The sequence below is a fragment of the Stenella coeruleoalba genome (assembly GCF_951394435.1).
Source record: "Stenella coeruleoalba genome assembly, chromosome: 9".
NCBI classification, from domain to species: Eukaryota; Metazoa; Chordata; class Mammalia; order Artiodactyla; family Delphinidae; genus Stenella; species Stenella coeruleoalba.
In genome coordinates this window covers 74208313-74230273 of record NC_137155.1, presented here as the reverse complement: position 1 = coordinate 74230273, position 21961 = coordinate 74208313, and the positions used below count along the sequence as shown (strand labels likewise).

Here is a 21961-nt window from a genome sequence, read left to right as displayed (position 1 = left end):
ATAAGCCTAAGCCCAATATAATGATCATATTTAAGAAATTTTATAGATAACATATTGTAATCTATATTTATAATGACTGTACTCAAAATTTTCTCAATTTTCTCAGTAATGTCCATTGAAGTCGTATTCGAAAATTCAGAATATTGTATTTAGCTGTCATATCTGAAGCCATTCCTCAGCCTTTTTTGGCTGCCTTCATTACATTCACGTCTTTTTTTAAGAATTCAGGCCAGTCATTTCACAGAATGAGTCTCAAATCAGAACTCTTTGTTTCCTTCTGATTAGATTGAGATTTTTTTAAATGTTGGCAAAAATGCTCCTAATATCAGTTTTATCCCATTATCAGTGATTGTAAGTTTAATCACTTGGTTAAGGTGATATACACCATATTTCTCCATTATAAAGGCATCTTTGCCAATCTATTTAACGTGTAATCTGTGGGGTGATACTCCGAGGCTTTGTGAATATCCCATTCTCAGTATCGTTTAGCCAATGGTTTCAGTATCCATCTGCCATTCCTTCTATATTAATTAGTTATCCACCTTCCATAAAGATTTTTCCCTTTTTGCCTCATGGTTTAATTTATTTTTAACAAATTACCCATGTGGACTACTGTACACATTTTAATTCATTATGTTAAAATCCATTATTGTCATAATTCATTTTCATGCTAAAATTGGCCCACATTGAACCAATGAAAGTTCTTCAAGCTGTCACCTCTGTTTTTTAAGCGTTTCCTTACTTTCTTTTTTTTTTTGCAGTACGCGGGCCTCTCACTGTTGTGGCCTCTCCCGTTGCGGAGCACAGGCTCTGGACGCGCAGGCTCGGCGGCCATGGCTCACGGGCCCAGCTGCTCCGCAGCATGTGGGATCTTCCCAGACCGGGGCACGAACCTGTGTCCCCTGCATCGGCAGGCGGACTCTCAACCACTGCGCCACCAGGGAAGCCCAGCGTTTCCTTACTTTCTGAAGTAAGTTGCATACCAAACTTATGACATAAAAGTAGAATCCAGGCTTACTTTTCCTTTTCTGCCCCCACCCCGGAATCAGCCTTTTCTCCAAGGACCTGGTTCACTTTACCTGAGAACGATTTTTAGAAGCCAAGCTTCGGGGCTCTGGATTTGCTTGTTGCTACTTGGGTGTCATTGCCCCTAGGCCCTCTCAGCAGATATTAATTCCTATATGTACACATACACATATATATGATCATTTTTGTATATAGCTAGTAAGCTAAATATGAGTGCATATTGATATTTTTGACTCTAATCAATACCACAAATTTTATTTTAGCCTCTCTTCTTGCTTTCCTGTAACTTCCCCGACAGTAAGAAATCTGGCTTCCAACATTTACCATTCATTTACGTATTTGTTCAACCCTCGTATACTTGTAAAGCAGTTCAGAATTGTTAACTCCTACCCTCATAAGAAACAAATTTGCCCTCTGCTGTACAGTGTTTATGTATAATTTCTTTAGTTTTTACACTGACAGTTTCTAGTCAAAACACCATTTTATAAAGTTAATTAGGTCAGCTCCTTTTTGACCCCAACCACTTAAGTGCAGTTATGTTATACATTTGTAGAATTGTTAAATTTGTCAAACTTGGCATTTCATTCAGGGATCCCTTGACATCTGATTGATTTGTTATTGTTGTTCTAGTTTGCATAAACTAAAGTTCATTCTTTTGTAATGTACAGTGGGTTTTGACAAATGTACAGTGTTCACTACCACAGTACCATACAAATTAGTTCCTTCACCCTAAAATTCCCTTGTTCATTCGCTTTGTTGACAACCACCCTACCTATTCCTCCAGTCTCTGGCAACTACTGATATCTTCTGTCCCTATAGATATGCTTGTTCAGAAACATCATATGAATGAAATCTCAATATGTAGCCTTTTGGTCTAGCTTCTTTCTCTTAGCAAAATACCTTTAAGATTCACCTATGTGCTGCATGAATCAATGGCCCCTTCCTTTTTATTGTTGAAGAGTATTCCATTGTGTGGATGTACCACAGTTTGTTTATTCATTCCCCTATTGAAACTATTGAAGGACATCTTGGTTGCTTTCTCTTTTGTGTGTGTGTGTGTGTGTATACACACACACACACACACACACACACACACACACACACACAGTGACTAAAGCTGAAACAAACATTAGCATACAGGCTTTCGTGTGGACATAGTTTACAATTTACTTGGGTAAACAACTAGGAGTGTGACTGTGTGATTGCTGGGTCATGTGCTAAGGTTTAACTTTAGAAGAAACTGCAAAACTCTCTCCCAAAGTGGAAGACAGCAATGAATGAGAGTACCTGTTGCTTCCCTATTGGTTTTTGTAGGTTTATTTTGTATCCTGGTACATTACCAAATTATTTTTTCTTTGTGTATATGAGCTAGTCAGGAAGTTTTAGGTATATGATCGTATCACCTGCAAATATAACTAATTTCACTCTCTTTCCAGTTATTATGCCTTTTACTGATTTCTCTTTAATTATAGCAGCTAATATCGCCAAAAAATGTTCAGTAGCAGTTGAGATCATGAGTGTGTTGCCATTTCCTTCACCTTAGTTGGATTGTCTCTAGTGTTTCTCCAATAAATAATTGTGAATGTGTATGTGTATGTGTCTGTGTTTGTGTGTAAGCATCCAACAGTTCCTATTTCACTAATCATTTTTATCAGAAATTGACATTGGATCTTGTCAGGATCCCTCTCCATTTAATCATGATACATATTTTCCTAATATAGACAGTGAATTTGGTTTGTTTTTATTTTCTTTAGAAATTTTCAGGATTTTTCCATGGATATTTTTAGTGAGGCTACTCTGTCAATTTTCGGTGCTTTCATTTTCTGGTTTAATTAGCAATTCTATATTGTTTTCACAGAATTTATTTTAAAGTTTTTCATTGGTTTATATCTGGGATATAACATTGAAATTATCTGATCTCTTAAGTTTAATTGAATTTTCCTATGAAATTATCTGGGTGTATTGTGTTATTGTTGTTGTTGTTGATAGTTTTTTCTCCCTTTCTTTTTCTTGTGAGATAGTTATTTAATAGCTTTAATGATTTTTATGATTTACAATCCCTATGCTTCTTTAAGAAATTGTTGGAAACTCTCATCAAATACAATTAATTAAAAAGTTTTTTTCCAATTCATCTGAATTCTAGATTTCCCTGATCTTTCCTAGGCAGTCTCAAGTGGCTCATTCACCGTGTCTGAATTGCTGTTGGCTGTGGCCTTCATTTTCAGCCCTTTATTATTCACTCTTTATTATTTGTATAGATGTTCATTTTAACCAATTTAAAACTCCCTTTAATTTAAGTACTCATCATTGCTATTACTAAGGAGAGCAGCTTTCTTCCAATGAGTGTAAAAAAGTGTTCATTAAAGGAAATGGCTGCATAATTCTACAATGTTTTGTCTCTTCAGTTATGAAATTTCCTTTCCTGGCTGTGCTAACTGTGTTTGCATTCTCTCTGCTGGCTGCTATAAATCAAGGGGTACTTTAAATTCATGTTGATGGAAAAGTCATTTCCTGGTCAGAGTCTCAGTTTAAATTTTTTAAAAATCCATTTCATAGCAGCATGACATTCCTGTGCCTGTTTATGCTATTAAAACTCAAAACAAGCAAACAAATCTGTTCTTCAACTGTACTAAGTCTGTTTAAAAGTATTTAACAATAATTTAATAATATATGTCATCTTTTCTTCTTTTAAAGACTTCCCCAAATTCACTCCAAGTTAGTCTTGCTACTTACTGTGCCTCTATTGTTGCCATCACTAAAGAGTTCTACTCAGTTCATGGTGTTTATATTTGTATGACTGAGGCTTCCAATCAGTTTTCACACCTTGCCAGACATAAGAATGAACTGAAGAGTGGATTTCAGAAAATAATGTGTTAGACTAGGCTAGACTAGTTAACGTCTGGATGCTTCACTTTGGGGAATAATTTTGAGGAATAATCTGGGTTTATCAACAATTAATTCCATAAATCACATAATTTCCTGATTTCAAAATTTCCTGATTTGGGTTTAATGACAGAGTCTTGGCACAAGAAGAAATGTTAGGAAGGTGTTTAGAATTGGAATGGTTTCATTCTTAGCAATTACAGAGCTTCTTCTAAGGGATAATACTACATTACTCACCTCTTCCATGTTATAGATTTTGTTCAAAGCATCTAAAACCAACATGTTACATTATAGTACTATTATTTTCATTATATTATTAGGATAGAAAAAGATTTCATGATCAATTTTATCTCTTCTATATACTAATCTCTCCTACTCTACTACAAACACAAATTAGAATAACTCAGCCCTACCACCTACCCCCTACTATGGTTAACATCTTTGCCAATACTGAATAATGGTGACCTATGAAAAGATACTTCCAGGTTGTTTTATTTTCTTTTAATTTTTTTATCTTTAAGAGCAATTTCATGGCAATGTCCTCTTGCTGTAAGGATTAAGGAGCAAGGAATATATGTAAGGAATTCCATATATATAACATATATACATATGTATGTATGTATATATATACACACACAAACATAAATATATATACAATGAGAGGACAAATTATCCCCTTTGGCCCTCTCTTCCTAGTCAAGCACTAGATAACAAATAGAATGGAAAGAAAACAAGAAAAATGTTCAGTTATTTTTATATGCTCGTTGAGAAATGGACAAAATTAAATGATTGCTTAAAAGAGCAAGATCATTATATCCAATGTATTTCTTATAGATTTTAGGATCCCTTAATGTCACTAAAATTATTGCAGAAATCTATGGCTTGTAGATGACTAGCTGTTTTCATTTCTATCATAGGGAATGGCAAGTGTGAATTAAGAGACAGAGAACTTGGATTTTAAGTGCTTCTAGTATCCGTCCTGTTGTCCTGAAATTATTGTGCACTTTGGAAATGATTTCCTCTTATGTATAACCTGTTTGTGCTAATTTATGAGTTGGCAAACTGCCACCCTTGGGCCAAACCCATACTTCTGTCCAGTTTTGTAAATAAAGTTTTATTGGAACACAGTAATGCTCATCTGTTTGAGTATTGTCTGGCTGCTTTCCCGCTACAATGGCAAAGTTGAATAATTGTAAAAGATATCACATAGCCTGCAGTATCTAAAGTATTCACTACCTAGGCTTTTATAGAAAAAGTTTGCCAACACTTGTGCTGAGTGAATATGCGTTGGTTCCCTTGTGCTTCCCTTGCTCTGTCTCTATTATCTGTTATTTTCTGGTTTAAACACTGTTTGTAGAAAATAATATTACCAAACAAGGGCCAGGCTCAGAAAGGCTTTCTGTATTTCCATTGACTGTTATATGTGAAAGTGAACAATACATTTAGTTATCTTCTTCTACGTCCTCAGCTTCAAGAGGGTGGTAGTAATGAATTGATAGATCGATAGATAGATAGATATTATTTATCCATATGGATCTTCAATGTGATTTATAAATATTTTCCAATCAACTGTATGTTTCAATGAATTCATGCTCCTAGGCATTGTCAGATCCTTGTTTCTTCAGGAGCTCACGCAAGTACAGCGAGTTAGGTCTATTCCATCTTTATCTTTTTTTCACCAAACCAAGCTCATTTTTATTCTATAATATTCTACCTAATTGCTCCACTAGGTGTCCAGAGTGGATCTATCCTATGTGGCAATTTATCTTCCTTGTAGGAACCCAAATAAGATATTGTACGGGAACAAATAAGGAAGGAGAAGTAGAACAGGAAAAGATTAACTGTGGAGGGGAAATGTAAAAACATATTTGGAAGACCAAGCGTGGGGGAAAGAGAATGACTAAGGAGACAGAAGAAGCTACAATCTGGTGACTAAATCAGAGGTTAGAGTTTGCAGTTGAGAGATGCAAAGTGAAAAGCCATTAGTGGAACAACTGGGGAAATCTTAATAAAGTCCCTATTTTAATTAATAGTATTATACTAATGTTAATTTCTTAGTTTTGCTGAGTATACTATGTTATGTAAGATGTTATGTAAGATGTTAACATGAAGGGGAGCCGGGTGAACAATTTTTGCAACACTTCTATTAGCATAGAATCATTTCAAACTAAAATGTTTAAAAGGTATATATTCTTCATATTAAATAGCTCAGCAACTAGTAGAGAGAAACAGAAAAATTAACAGCAAACAGCAACAAAAAATAACATCATGCCAAAAATGCTCTGATAGTGGTTTTCCTCAAGGCACCATGGAAACACAAAATAGTTATTGATAACCCAAATGACAGTTTAGGAAGTGGAAGTGGATAGATATCAGGCAAGTCTTCCTGGAGAAGGTATTTCCAAACTCTGTTGTAATGGATGAGTGGAAGATGTCCAGGCAAAGAAGAGGATAAAGAGTTCCAGGTTGTTGTACCACCATGTTTAATGACATGGAAACAGGAAAAAACATGACACATTTGGGGACATTTAATAAGAATAGAAATGATTTTTAGAAGTGGAGTGGAAAGAGATGAGACAGTAGAGACTGGCAGTAATTATAATCAGCAGGGACTTGTATAGTATCTTAAATAATTCAGCTTTTAACTTGAAGAAAATAGAGTTGATCAAAGTTTAGCAGAGGTTGATATGTTCAGTTTTATGTTTTACAATGTTATGCAGAAGGCTATGTGTAGCGTGGGTTGGAAGAGATCAATAGTGGAAACTGAAAGACTAAGACTATCTTACTTTATTCGAAGTGAGCTAGAGCACTGGAGATATGATTTGAAAAGAGTAGAAAGTTTCAAACACTATTAATTAGGTGGAAATCAGCATAATTTAGTGTTGCTTGAATTTGGGTCTATTGAAACAGGGAAAACTAGAATAGACCCAGGCCATTGTTCAGAAAACTAGCTGCAGATAAGTATTAGTCATCAAGAATTAGAAAGAAAGAGGCAAGCAGATTTGGTTGGAAGATATTCATTTCCATTTTTACCTATTATTTTTAGTTGCTTTTAGAACACAGAGTCTGTTGGCATCCACCAGAGTCACTCTATGTGAACTATAAATTTGGAAGTCATTGTGTGGTTGACTATATTAGTTGACTTTCTCTAGTTAGGGAAACTTTGAAGTGAAGAGAAGAAAAAATAAAAATAATACTCTGGGAAAACTAACATTTGAGTGAAGTGAAGAAAGAACAAACTGCAAAGAAAATTAAGAAAAATTTACCTCTGATTTCTAGAAAAATAAAACAAAGACAGTGGTTTGACAGCAAGTAACAGAAGGAATTTCAAGAAAAAGGGAAGGATCAAAATTCTTAAAAGTTTGGCATATCAAATAATAAAATGATTGAAAATGCCTTAGATTTAGTAATTAAAACTCATTGATATTTCATCTGTACCATTTTTTTAGATTCCATATATAAACGATATCATATGATATGTCTTTCTCTGAGTTACCTCACTCAGTATGACAGTCTCTGGGTCCATCTATGTTGCTGCAACTGGCATTATTTCATTCTTTTTTATGGCTGAGTAATATTCCATTGTATAAATGAACTTATTTACAAAACAGAAATAGAGTCACAGGTATAGAAAACAAACTTATGGTTACCAGGGGGAAAGGGGTAAGGGATAAATTGGGAGATTGGGATTGACATATACACACTACTGTATATAAAATAGATAACTATTAAAGACCTACTGTATAGCACAGGGAACTCTACTCAATACTCTGTAATGACCTATATGGTAAAAGAATCTAAAAAAAAGAGTGTGTGTGTATATATATATATAGATATAGATATAGATATATAGATATATATATATGTATGTATGTATAACTGATTCACTTGCTGTACCCCTAAAACTAACACAACATTGTAAATCAGCTATACTCCAATAAAAATTTAAAAAAAAAATGTGAAAGGAGGAAAAAAAACCTCGATAAACTTGGGAGAGGAATTTTAAAAGCCGAAGTGGGGTCTATTGAATTGGATCAAGAAATATAGAAGAAATGACACTATTGACTTCTGTATGCAAATGATAAAATACTATTAAAGTGCCTTTTAAGATGGTGTGAATCATAAGCATGTGCATATGATGGATACAAAGTGCAAGTAGAGATAGTGGAGAAAGGAGAAAAAGAGATAACTGATGGTAGAAAAGTCCTCCGGATCTTAAAAGAAATTGAGTCCTGGGTCCAAGTGTAAATTTTACTGTTGATCAGGAGACAAAACTCCTTTAATATATGAAAAAAGTAGAGAAGAAATAAATTATAGTAGAACACCTCCCTGGGCTTTGAAGAAAAACATCAAGCTAAAATGACTTAACCTGTTAGGCAACTTTAAAGTACAAGATAAATATCTGTTTTCTACAATCTCAGTAAAGTGTTTAAATTAAAAGGAAAAAACTTTAGAGTTTGAAAAGATAAAAGAGGGCTTCCCTGGTGGTGCAGTGGTTGAGAGTCCGCCTGCGGATGCAGGGGACACGGGTTCGTGCCCCGGTCTGGGAAGATCCCACATGCCGCGGAGCGGCTAGGCCCGTGAGCCATGGCCGCTGAGCCTGCGCATTCGGAGCCTGCGCTCCGCAACGGGAGAGGCCACAACAGAGAGAGGCCCGCGTACCGCAAAAAAAAAAAAAAAAAAAAAAAGAAAAGATAAAAGATGTAACAAAAGTAAATGAAAATAAGCTTGGAAATAGAATGCTCCACTGCCTGCAACACAGGAAACAAGAAAAGACAGAGGAACAATATGTCCACATTGTGAGAGAAAAGAACTGAGATCTAATAGTCCCATCCCTTCTCAGACATGTGAAGACTGAAATGTATCCTTATACTTTTCAGAAGAAATTTCTCAAATTAACTTCTCTGGGTAAATGGCCTCCCCTCAGTCATTTCATTCATGACTATTTAAAGGGCACCTTTTAAAGAGGATTTTCCTGAATACCACAGCTAACCTTGCATCACACTATCATCTTAATGGTATGTGATTTTCTTTGTGTCATCACCTAATAATATACGATATGATTATTTGTCTATAGTTTTCACTGCTATTTCTTTATTGCCTACAACAGCATCTGAAATCTAAGTGCTCAATAAATATATAAACCAGCAGCTGAAAAATGAATTCCATGGCCTTTATTGTCTCTTACAAGAAAGAAGGAATATTATCTGGTTTAAAAACAAGAGAACGTGATGAACTTGTGGACATGAGGAAAGTGGTCCAAGTCAAAATGTTTTGGACAGTTGAAAAGTTAATTAAGGCATACTGAGAGGGATTGCTGAAGAGCATTAAATGGGTCATTTATTCATTTATTCACTTTCATTTCCTCAGTTCTTACTGTGCTAACATTATCGCTTCCCTCCTGCCCTCTCAAGGACTTGGCTCTTTGGGTCATTTGAGATTTGTGTCATTACTCTCTATTTCTTACTCATCACTCTCCCTTTCTACTGGGTGTTTCCAGCAGTCATATAAACACGCAGGAAGCAATCCCATTCTAAAAAGTGTCTCACCCTAACTCCACATCTCACTTGAACTTTTACCCATGTTTTCTGCTGGCTTTCACAGCCAAATATCTCTAGTTTATCCTATCACGATCATTCACTATTTTTTAAATGTGGAAAATGTTTTAAACTATCAAAGAGTACAGTGACTCATATAATATTCAGCTGTGCGACACCATAATTGGAATTACCAAATATTAATATTTTGTCATATTGCTTAAGATCTTTTTTAATTCAAGGAAATAACACAAAATTGATAAAACTGAAGTTTCTTTTTTATCACTTATTATCATTCCCCTCCTTATTAGAAGCAATTGTTATTATGAATTTGGTATTTATTTACCCTCTACCCAGTTTATGTTTAAATATATAATAATATTTGTTTTTAATTTATGTGAATTTAACATACTGTAGGTCTCTTTGTATAACCAGCTTTTTGTATTTAATATGTATCTGAGAAGTCCCTGTGTCGACATGTATAATTTAAGTTCATTCATTAATTACATTATATTGCTTCTTCATGTGCATATACTATTTTTACTTATCTATTTTCATACTGATAAATAACTATTTCCACTTTTCATTATATTTTATGTCATCATTCTTATGCATTATTTTTTGCAACCTTATCTTACATCTATCATGAGTTAATATTGTAACAGCTTAAAACATGTTCCACGAGTAATTTTACTTAAGTAACTTTGTTTCCATATTCCACCAACATTATCATGTTAAGGGATGTTTATGACAATTTGGAGGAGAAAAAGAAAGCATTGAAAGGGTGACTGGAGGAAGAGGATTCAGGATGCTCAAGGAGAACAGTTAAGAATGCAGGAGAAACTGTTATCATTCATGCCAAGGGAGTGTTTTAGGCAGAAGGACATGGTCAGCAATGTGAAACAAATGGATCCAGAATTTTAAAGGTTATTGATGGCACTACCAAGTATCATTTTAATAAAGTGATGGGATTGAAGCCATATTAAGAAAGATTATTGTAGGCTAATGAACAAATGGGAGAGAAATTGTCCTTCCAAAGAATGTGGCTGAAATACACACGCACACACACACACACACACACACATAGCTGAAGGAGAAGGCTGACTTAAAAACTTGCTATCTTAAAGGAAGAGAAAGGAAGTTCAAATCACAGGAAGGAGCAGCACACACAGGAAGATTTGTTTACACTGGATGAGATCTTCTTACAAGATTAAAGAAAGATGACCAGAAATTACTTTTTGTTTTAATGTTAATTTACTTTGCAGGAAAAACAAGTTGTGAAGTGGCAAAAATGCTCACTTCAGTCTTCATCACAACAATGTTAAGTGCATAACACTGTGAATGACTATCTAGACCGATGATTTTTCTGAGTATTACTCAAACATTTTAATCTCCTTATAAAGGAACCAAACATTCTCAACATTCAAGAATTCAGTTCATTATTTAAAAATTAAAATTAAAAAAAAACACTACTCAGTGAGTAAAATTGTGAATGACACCTCCATGGTTGTAAGCATTAAACCTTAAATTTAAAGATAAAGATAAATCAAATTAAATGTTAATAAATTTGAAAGAATTGATACATACTATAAACCTGAATTAACAGAATGATTAAAGTAAAATGAAAGTCCAGATCATATGTGAGATATATAAAAAATTAAGAAATATTAAAACAAAAACACTGTTCGATATACAAAAATAATTTTATGACTAGACATATCTATATTAATAAATATAAATAGATTAAATGTTATTTTTATAGATTATAAATCAAACTTATTTCTGAAATAACAGTTGGATTGAAAAGGAAATAAAAATTAAAATATCAGAGAATATAGAAAACAATGATACTCAGACAAGTGTATATTAGAACCCATGAGAACTAGCTAAAAAATTTTCCCTGTAAGGGTAAATATGAACTAAAATTAAGAGGCTTAATTTTCCCTATTGAAAATAAGAGAAGAGACGCCCCATCCCTTCCCTTTTCCTAGATCATTTACTTTAGAGTACTCATAATTGTAAGGTCTTCATTTCTTTGAAAAGTATGTAAATCTTTTTAAAGGCTAAATAAACCTCTTACCAGCTTTACAACCCAGGACTGCCTTTCTTAAGAACCTGGGAACCATCTCTTTGAAATGTAATTGTAGGGAAGATAGTGTCCCTATATCCCAGTGCCCTTAGGAGAATAAGAGCCTAAATTTCTCTGGTGCCTAGCTGCAAAACTACCTTCTATCATAAAGGTAGTTATTTTTTCCTTCAAATAAAACCTATTAGTTAACATGGATGGTCACCTCCAATTACCAGGTGAATTTAGGATAAACTGTGTGTGACAAATGGTGCTGTCAAGTCCTTTTACTTCAGGGATAGTTATCGTTCATCCTGAGAACATGTATATAATGGATTGTATCTGCTTGGCCATATAAAAAGATGAGATTTCTTTCTGTCTGCAGTATCTTTTAGCAAGTTAAGTGGATGCCCACGACATTCTAGTTTAATTCTTATTCAATTATAAAATTATTTTCTTTCTCTTCTAACTTTGTGGAAAGGTTTTCTGAGTTGGGAAGAGACCTTATTTTTAATTATGTTTCCCCAACTCCAGTGGAAGATCCATTGCTTAAGTACTCAATTACAAGATTTCAAAAGAAAAATAGATTAAAAATTAAAGGTATTTGTTAATATTTTCACAATATTAGTAAATCAGAAGAAAACATAAGTATATAATCATCTTTTATTATTTTTAATAAAAATTGTCAACGGTTATTTGGAATTTGTTTTATGTTGTTATTTCCTTGCCATGCTTTTTATAGTAATAAACATGTTCTTACCATATGACCCAACAATTACATTACTGACAAAAAAAACCCTTCATTTATCCCAGAAAAATGAAAACTTATGTTCACACAAAGTCCTATACACAAATGTTTATAACAGCTATATTTGTAATTAACACCAAACTAGAAACAATCCAGTGCCCTTCAAAGGATGAATCATTAAATAATGGTGCATCCATACCATGGAATACTACTCAGCAATAAAAAGGAAAAATTTATATATGCAACAACTTCGATGGATCTCAAAGAGAATTATGCTGAATGAAAAAAGCCAATCTCAGATGATTGTAGGATCCCATTTATGCAGCAGTTTTGAAATTAAAAAGTTCTAGAAAGGGAGAACAGATTAGAGGTTGTCAGTGGTTAGGGAGGTGTGGAAAGAAGGGAGGTGGCTGTGGTTATAAAAGTAGCAAGAGGGATCCTGGTGATGGAATTGTTTGCATCTTAACTGTGTTGGTAGTCATGCGAACCTAAAAGTGATAAATTTGCATAGAGCTAAATATGCACGTGCACACACACGTAAAACTTGCAAAATCTGAATAAGGTTGAAAATATGTATCAACATCAATTTCCAGGTTGTTGTACTTTAGTTAAGTGAGATGCTACCATTGGGAAAAACTAGTTTAGGGTATCTGAAATCTATTATTTCTTAAAATGCCTGTGAACCTATAATTATCTCATTTTTTTTTCTTTAAATTGTAAAACATTTAAAGCCAGAGCAACTCAGCAAAGGACAATTGCTTTGTTTTACTTAGCAGTAGCATTCTGTATTTCTATTGCAGAAAGGAATTTTTATGGAATATTAAATCATAAATAAGCCATGCGAGAAATTATCCCCTTGGTAACACAATACACTGTGAATTCTTTTCTTGAATTCAAAGTCATAAAGTTGATGCTGTAAGCCCACCACTGCTGAGAGAAGAACATGCTTTTACTAAACACATGATGTTCCTCTAATGTAGTGAATGATCTATTGCTCACATAATCCTTGTGTAGAATTCAGTGATAAGCATGAGAGAAAAATACTAAATATTAACATTTCTGTAGAAATCATATATCGATACATATTTACAAAAATAACACACACACACACAGGGTTTAGATGTTGTAACATTCCACAAAGCAGTGGTAACTGTGCACTTAGTATTTTGGAAACACTTTGACACAGTGTCACATGTTTTAAAAAATAAATGAAAAATTTAAAATGTAAATTCTAACTTTCTACAGAGATACATATTCTGAGCAAACTATAAGAAGTATTTTTCAAAGAATTGGGTATTTTCCAATGAGCTGCAAATATGAAACCAAGAATTTTTTTCCCCAAACTGCTAATTTATTTCACCCTCCCCCATTATCCACTTTGGTAGCCATAAGTTTGTTTTCTGTCTGTGAGTCTATTTCTGTTTTGTAAATAAGTTTATTTATATCATTTTTTTAGATTCTATATGTAAGTGATATAATACTGTATTTGTCTTTGAATTACTTAATATGATAATCTCTAGGTCCATCTATGTTGCTGCAAATGGCATTATTTTATTCATTTTCATGGCTGAGTAATATTCATTGTATATATATATATACCACATCTTCTTTATCCATTCAACTGTGAATGGACATTTAGGTTGCTTCTATGTCTTGGCTATTGTAAATAGTGCTGCTGTGAACATTGGGGTACGTGTATCTTTTCAAATTAGAGTTTTCTCTGGATATATGCCCAGGAGTAGGATTGCAAGATCATATAGTAACTCTATTTTTAGTTTTTTAAGGAACCTCCATACTGTTCTCCATAGTGACTGCACCAATTCACATTCCAACCAACAGTGTACTTTTTCTCCACACCCTTTCCAGCATTTATTATTTGAAGACTTTGCCTCTCACTGTTGTGGCCTCTCCCGTTGCGGAGCACAGGCTCCGGACGCACAGGCTCAGCAGCCATGGCTCATGGGCCCAGTCGCTCCGCGGCATGTAGGATCTTCCCGGACCAGGGCACGAACCCGTGTCCCCTGCATCAGCAGGCAGACTCTCAACCACTGCACCACCAGGGAAGCCCTATTTGAAGACTTTTTAATGATGGCCATTCTGACTGGTGTGAGGTGATACCTCATTGTAGTTTTGATTTGCATTTCTCTAATAATTAGTGATGTTGAGCATCTTTTCATGTGCCTGTTGGTCATCTGTATGTCTTCTTTGGAAAAATGTCTGTTTAGGTCTTCTGCCCATTTTTTGATTGGGTTGTTTTTTTTTATAGATATTGAGCTGTATGAGCTGTTTGTATACTTTGGAAATTAATCCCTTGTCAGTATCATTGTTTGCAAAGATTTTCTCCCAGTTGGTAGGTTGTCTTTTTGTTTTGTGTTTTCCCTTGCTGTGTAAAAGTGTTTCAGTTTAATTAGGTCCCATTAGTTTATTTTTGTTTTTATTTTCATTACTCTAGGAGACAGATCCAAAAAACTATTGTTGTAATTTATGTCAAAGAGTGTTATATATTTACCTCTAGGAATTTTATAGCATCCCATCTTACATTTAGATCTTTAATCCATTTTGAGTTTATTTTTGTATATGGTGTTAGAAAATGTTCTAACTTCATTCTTTTATATGTAGCTGTCCAGTTTTCCCAGCACCACTTATTGAAGAGACTTTGTCTTTTCTCCATTGCATATTCTTGCCTCCTTTATTGTAGATTAATTGACCATAAGTGTGTGGGTTTATTTCTGGGCCTTCTATCTTGTTCCTGTTTCTATCCTGTTGAACAATATGTCTGTTATTGAGCCAGTACCATACTTTTTTGATTACTGTAGCTTTGTAGTATAGTCTGAAGTCAGGAAGCATGATTCCTCCAGATTTGTTCTTCTTTCTCAAGATTGTTTTGGCTATTTGGGGTCTTTTGTGTTTCCATACAAATTTTAAAATTATTCTAGTTTTATGAAAAATGCCATTGGTAATTTGATAGGGATTGCATTGAATTTGTGGATTGCCTTGGGTAGTATGGTCATTTTAAAAACATTGATTCTTCCAATCCAAGAACATGGTATATCTTTCCATCTGCTTATGTCATCTTCAGTTTCTTTCATCAGTGTCTTACAGTTTTTGGAGTACACGTATTTTGCCAATAGTAACCAAGCATTATTTATACAATAAAAAACAGAAGTCTATTTATAAAATATAAATTTTAATTTTCAATGAAGCCATGCATTTTAAATAAATCATCTCTTGGGGAATTTAAAACACACAGTGATATAATGACAAAGCATGTTGTTATCTGCAGTAAAAACATTTAGTATCCTTTTGTATCATTCTTTATCAAGTTTGAGACAAGAAATATCTGAATGATACCTTGAGGAGTGTACATTACAATAAGGACTAGACATCATATAAAAACATGATATCTCCTCGAGATATCATGATTGATTGATAAGTCATATTTTAAAAGCCTTGATACATGCAGTGAAGGAATGAAAATAAAAACTACATGAAAAACTTTAAAAATAAAAGGTGACGTCAAGTCAGAACCAGAGTAAAAAAATATGGATTAAGAAACACCAAAAAAGTCTAAATTAAAACATGAAGCTGCCCTGGAAAAAAATACTTGGCAGTTAAGTCAGTTACAGTATTACATAAAAACTTCATTGTCCATGGCCCCAATGCCATCAAGATAAGACCAAAAGAAATTTGAATGAGCCATGAAAGGAATTAGCTTTATTGGATTTGACTGCCTTAGTCTTGTGAGGGTGGGTTTGATGAGAGTAACATATACATTAGTGAATATAAAAATCATGAATGTACTTTCTAAAGAGAGCTAGTTTTCCTTTCTAGTTTAAGTGAAGTCTATGAAATAAGGATGATGGTGGTATGAAAGATAAAAAAGTTACCATCCGAACATCCTGTAGGTGAAAAGGAATTTCTGGATCATATCATTGAAATATTTAAATTGTAACGTAGAAACTTGGTGTTTATTTGAGCATACATTTGAAAATAGAACTTATCCCACAATAATATTATTTTGTTTTATCATTATTATTCTAAAGAAACTTTAGGCTTAAGAGGACCTCAGATTTGGGCAGCTAAAATTCATGAACTAAGAGCATTGAAAAATATGACCTGGAATATAAATAAATGTATTTCCACCATAAAAAAGCACAATGATTTATAGAATTTGTATATGTGGCCCAAAGTGTTATTTCTCAAGATCATAAAGAGAAAACAGACAAAAAAGCTGGTCATGGGTCATATGCATTGATCTAGTAAGACTGTGAAAGGTGCTCAGGCACTTGAAGGATAAATACTTATTCTTAACTGAGAAGGCAAAGAAGAAATAACTTTGAGACTGAAAATTGATAGGAGAGATTATTATGGCTGCCTTGTAGAAATTCCAAATTGTTAATATCCAAGACACCTACTTTACTTTCTTTAAACCTTCTGAAAAAAAAGCGCAGATAATGGAGAGGATATTTTTCTCTCATGATTCTTAGTAGTAAAAAGAAATTATTTCTTTACTGCATTAGGGTAAATGCTCCTAATTTTAGTGAATCATTTGATCTTTGAATTCTATTTGCTTTGCAAAAAAGAAGTTTCCTGCAAAAATGTGTCTTAATGAGTCCTTCAACAAAACAAACTACACCCTAAACACTTAGATTTTCAGTGTGATTGACATTTTTCTTGCATAGAGTTCAATAGGGTCCCTGACAATGAAAACCCTTGTTTTGCCAAGTTAGTCATTTTTGAAGGACAATCGTAAAGACTTTGTTCTAAAGATAAGGGTTTGAATAATGAGCTATATACTTTATGTATTGTATATATTGGCCCCTGCCTTCAAGAAGTTTTTATTTGAGTATGCATATGAGCCTAATGCATTAAATCTTTAAAATAAAAAACAATCACAACATAGAATTATGTGCTTCATTTACTTCTGTAGGTGTGTTGTCCTACAGACATGGTCCATAAACTTGAATATGCATCAGTGTCACCAGTGTGTTTGTTAGAACACAGATTATGGAGTTCACCCCAGGGTGTCTGGCAGAGTAAATGTAAGGTGGAGCCCAAGAATTCTCATTTGTAACAATTTCCCAGATGATGCTAATACTGCCAGTCTGAGGACTACACTTTGAGAACCTTAGGGGAATTCAGAAGAGGAAAGATATCATTGTAAACTAGGACAGCTTAGCGTGTTTTGTGTAGGAGGTGGTTCTTACACTGTGATTCAAACAGATTTATACTGAATAACAATCTTATTCACTATAACATTTATTCAGACTGGTGAAGATAAATGTAATTTAGTTATTATTCTTACCTTTATTCCTTCCTGATCCTTTTTCTTCTTTTCTTCTTCTTTTGGCTGAGAACAAATAGTTTCATCAATTCCTCATTGCAGTCTTCACTTTTGTCCAAAAGAAAGGGTGTACTTGTCACAGTTGTTTAAACTGGTACTGTCCTATCCAGTCCAGACCAATTTCCCAATAACATTTCCCAGGCTATATGTATAACTCGTTTTGGACATAACTGTCTTTTCTATAAACTAATCAAACTGTTTCCACGGACCAAAGCAAACTTCATTATTGAAGCAAGGGAGACCAAGTTGGGCTACACTATAATGAATGTCATACACGGATAAACTGCGACATCAGCAATGTTTGCTCAATATTTCCAATTGCAAAAGCAACGTAAATAGTGAAATGTCAGGATAAAGGTATAACAGGATGTAGGCACACAGGCCAGATTTTCATTTTACATTATTCAATGGAAAATTTTACCCACAGGAACTCTTTTTTAACTTCAAGGAACGTTTATTTTTTCTAATTAAAATATATCATTTTTATATAAAAAGGTAGTGCTTTGTGTTCTCCTCTCCAAATTATATCTTTGATGCTCTTCCTGGAAAGGGAGAGGTGCAGGAAGATTCACTTTTTAAAAAGAACTAAGGAGTATTTTCAAAAAAACAATATACTTTTAGGATATATTTGCCAGCATATTCACAGTATGTATTAAAGTATATTCACAGCAGTTATACAGGAAGATGTTGATTATATATGTTTTTTACATCACTCACATAAACATCATTTTGTGAGTGATAAAATCTTCAAACTGTGGCTCAAGTTTTACTTTATGAGTAGTGAAAGAAAAGAATCATCTCTTTGGGCCCAAACTAATGTAATAAAAACAGTCCTTCTGGACGTCAAGGGTTTGAAGTAAATTGGAGAGTGAGTGGCAGACACACAGCAGCCTCCACTGTCCACTGCCTGACCAGGCGGCTGAGCGCTCAAGAGGTATCTGTTCCAATGCACTAGCTTCCCAGAGTCTATCCAGGCCACAGTTCTCTCTTGGAGCCTTCAGCCCAGGGAGCAGGCACAGCTTTTCATCTTTCATTTTTTTTCTTCTTTCCCTTTTGCTTTTGATAAGAGCTATTTGGGTAAGGTGCTTCATTATTCATTTTCTAAGAGCAAAGGGAAAACTCCATGAACCTTAGTAATGCAGTATTAATTAAGCTGAGACTTTCCCAATCAAGAGATGTACAACCATAATTAATATATCCAATCCCAGTGTACACTAAATATAGCAAATGGACAGACTTCAAAAAAATTTTTCCCATATGTAAAGCAATATTTCTGTTACCACAATGCTTTCTATGAAAGCACATGTTTCTTAAAATCCCAATAGCTAAAGAGTCATGCTTCTATAACCAGGATAAATTTTAATTGGTTCAGAAAATCTGAGGGATACCTTACTTACAATGATTCTAGGTAGGTAAAAATTATTGCCACAACAAAAATAATTATCTTTTAATTATTTTTCAAGAGATGTGGACTTTTGAATAAACATAAAATACAGAATAGGAAAAAAAATGTTAAGTAAATTAAGAGCATGCAAACTTCAGATATTTCCAGCTCATCCTCAACCATGTCATTATGCATATTTATATAGAGCAAAATTGTAAAAAATTATATAAAGATTAAATATTAAGAGAAAATTGATATATATAGACTTGAAAGGATTTATTTCTTATAATTTCCCCATAGCATTTTCAGGTATATTTATTTTATGTGTAATTTATGTATTCTTGTGACTCCAAAATCAATAATGACAAAATATTGCAATCTAATCTATCATTTTATTGGCCAATATCCTAGTAGAAATAGAACCTCAAAATTTTGAGCCTTGTCATTTTCAGTTCCACAAATGTTATATCATTAAAATACATGTGTAATGTCTCATTAAAATTTCTTCAGGAAAAATGAGAATGAGTTTTTAACCTATACACTGAACAAATCTGACAGGTTTTAAAGCTAGAATTCTTCTTAGCTGATTGATACTGAATAGCTTGCTTACACTTCATTCAACTCAAGATCTTTCTATAAACCAGTCACCTGAGATGAAAAATTTTCTCATTGTAATATACAGTGTGTTGTCTCCTCTTTAATCATTTTTCTTTTCACAAAGGTATAAATAGAAGCTTCTCAATTTAAATGTCTCCTGCACATATCTATTTGTATTAAGTATGATATAAAATAAAAATCTGTTCTTTTGTTTCTAATTTATACACACTAGAGTTCCTTTCCATGTTTTCCCCTACTAAAATTTAGAAAGGTTGTTTTTAAAACATTATAAGAATTCAAAATGCTATTTTCAGAATAGTTGTTTCTGTGTGTGGAAGATAACTTGACATTTATTTACTTATGATTTGCCCCTCGAGTTAGACTTAGAGGGAAATGATAGAAATATTGATTGTCAGCTTGTGGACCAGCTTTAATCTTTATAAGTGGCACAGGGCTGATCTCATATTTCTACAAAAAAAAATTTGTGGAATGAATCTATATACCTTTTGGAAATAAAACTTTGTAATTTACAAAAGACTAAATTTTAAAGTCACTAGGCCTAGATGAGGTAGCAATTGAAATACAGCTAGTACTGCTATATGAGCCTTTACAACTTTTTTGCCTGAGGCCCCCTATGCAAACTCATCTATTAGGAAATATCTAAAAGGAAAACAACATGATGTTTTATTTCTAGGTTAAGCATTGAGTTCAGCATAGACTTGAACACGTCTGTTAACAATATTGACATATTCCCATTTGATCCTGGAATATTAATTATAAATATACTCCTTAAGAGTATAAAAGAGATATATTTTCTCCCAGGTCCACTCATCACACAAAAAATGAAAAACTTCTCCTCCTCTATCTCCATCCTAGTCCTGGGGGATCATTAGGATTTTGTGTCCTAGAAGTCTAGACATTCCTTATACCCATGGATAACCAACAACATTTGCCCATTTTTAGGAAGAAGGATGAATCTAACAGGGGTAGGTTACCCCTCTATTAAGATATTACATCCGATGTGCCAAGATAAAAACATGAATGTGTTGTATAATGGTACTGAAGAAGGCCTCAGTCACACCTGGAAGGCACTAAGGTCTCTGAGAACTGATAGAAAGAAAGAGTTTCTACAACAAGCATGGAGATCTGAATGTGCTTCAGAGGAACACTTGGAGAGGCAGAACAACATGTGGGAGGGACATATGGATGCCTGTAAGAACTAGACAATGGGTTAGGGTTAGGCTTAAGGTTAGGGTTAGGGTTAGGGCTGTGAGTTACTGGAAGGAAGCCTCATTGGCATGGAAGAATGGAATCACCAGGAAATGAATTTACCCTGACACTGCCTTAGTTCTTCCTACAGTTACACTCCACTGACTAGAAAACCTAGCTACATTGAAGGGATATGAATTGAGGAGTAAATAAAGGTAGGAGGAAAACAAAAGAAACTGACTATCTCCTCCATTTTCAAAATTCTTTACTATCACTGAATGTCTTGGTATCCACTTTCATAGGTATATCTAAATTCAGCACAAAATTTAAGAAGCCTTGAAGGACTTATGAAAAAAGAAAGAATGTTTAAAGTGCAATGTAATTTTATTATGAAGTTTTTATATAAGATGTATAGATAAACTATGTTCAAATCATGAAAGGGGAGGTTAATTAAATAAAATATGTTTAGGTTATATGGCATAGCTCAACACATCCCTTGATACCAGAATATAACTTGGTTACAATTATCTTGAGTCATCTTAGTCAGTGGCAAGGTCAATACTCTTAAAATTTAATGTATTAAAATTTCAGCTTATGCCTGGGTTGTATAAATCTTCAAAGAGCAACAGTTAGATAAACTATAATGAGAAATCTCTGGATAGTACAAAATCATAATTTTCCATGAGCTCATTAGGGAGCTGAGGTTGTTAAGCAATGAAGTACCCTGAAATTCAAGAAGAAACAAACTCCTCTAAGAAAAGATATATAAGGCAGAACATGGATAAAGAGGGACTAGAAGCTGTAGACGTGGGTAAGAAAAAACAAAACAAAACAAAACACAGCTGAAATTTTGATTAATTGGTAAAGGACAAGTATGAGCTATATGACAGTTTAGAATCCTTGAGACACCCAGACTAAAGAGGATTTCACACTCACTTGCAAGTTCTTTTCTACTGACCTACACTAGTTACCCTCAAGAAAGATTGGAGGCAGAGAAAGCCCCTGTGGTTATACGAAGATGCAAGATGGAATGAGCTGCCACTATGGGAAGTGCACAAAGCTTCACATTACTACCTGGGTCCTTCTCTTACACAGAGAAAATACTTTAAGCTTCTGAGGGATGGGCAGGAAGCATTGTCAATCTTATGATACAATGAAAGGTGAATTA

At 33.9% G+C, this 21961-nt stretch overlaps 1 long non-coding RNA gene across 1 annotated transcript in view; it reads left to right on the top strand.

Annotated features, from left to right (window-relative positions):
• The first annotated feature begins 765 nt into the window (after positions 1 to 765).
• The window catches only part of LOC307191942, a 94439-nt gene continuing 73243 nt past the window's right edge, over positions 766 to 21961 (top strand). The window contains exon 1 of the long non-coding RNA XR_013829905.1: positions 766 to 970. This is a non-coding gene — a long non-coding RNA (uncharacterized lncRNA). The remainder of the gene's footprint in view (positions 971 to 21961) is intronic.